At 42.3% G+C, this 307-nt stretch overlaps 1 protein-coding gene across 1 annotated transcript in view; it reads left to right on the forward strand.

The window, feature by feature from the left end:
• eif2a (eukaryotic translation initiation factor 2A) overlaps window positions 1–307 on the forward strand; it is a 6,937-nt gene that overhangs the window by 4,187 nt on the left and 2,443 nt on the right. The gene's annotated exons all lie outside the window — the stretch shown is intronic.

Genomic DNA, 307 nt, shown 5'->3' on the forward strand with positions numbered 1-307 from the left:
TTGTTAGCAGCTGTTAGTAGCTGTTGACTCTTGTTAGCAGCTGTTAGCAGCTGTTATTAGCTCTTGACCCTTGTTAGCAGATGTTAGCTCCTGTTAGCAGCTGTTATTAGCTGTTAGCAGCTGTTATTAGCTGTTGACTCTTGTTAGCAGCTGTTATTAGCTGTTAGCAGCTGTTATTAGCTCTTGACCCTTGTTAGCAGATGTTAGCTCCTGTTAGCCGCTGTTATTAGCTGTTAGCAGCTGTTATTAGCTGGAAGCCCCTGTTAGCAGCTGTTATTATCTGTTAGCAGCTGTTATTATCTCTTGA

This window comes from Nematolebias whitei, chromosome 6 (genome assembly GCF_014905685.2).
Source record: "Nematolebias whitei isolate Nwh7 chromosome 6, NemWhi1, whole genome shotgun sequence".
NCBI lineage: Eukaryota > Metazoa > Chordata > Actinopteri > Cyprinodontiformes > Rivulidae > Nematolebias > Nematolebias whitei.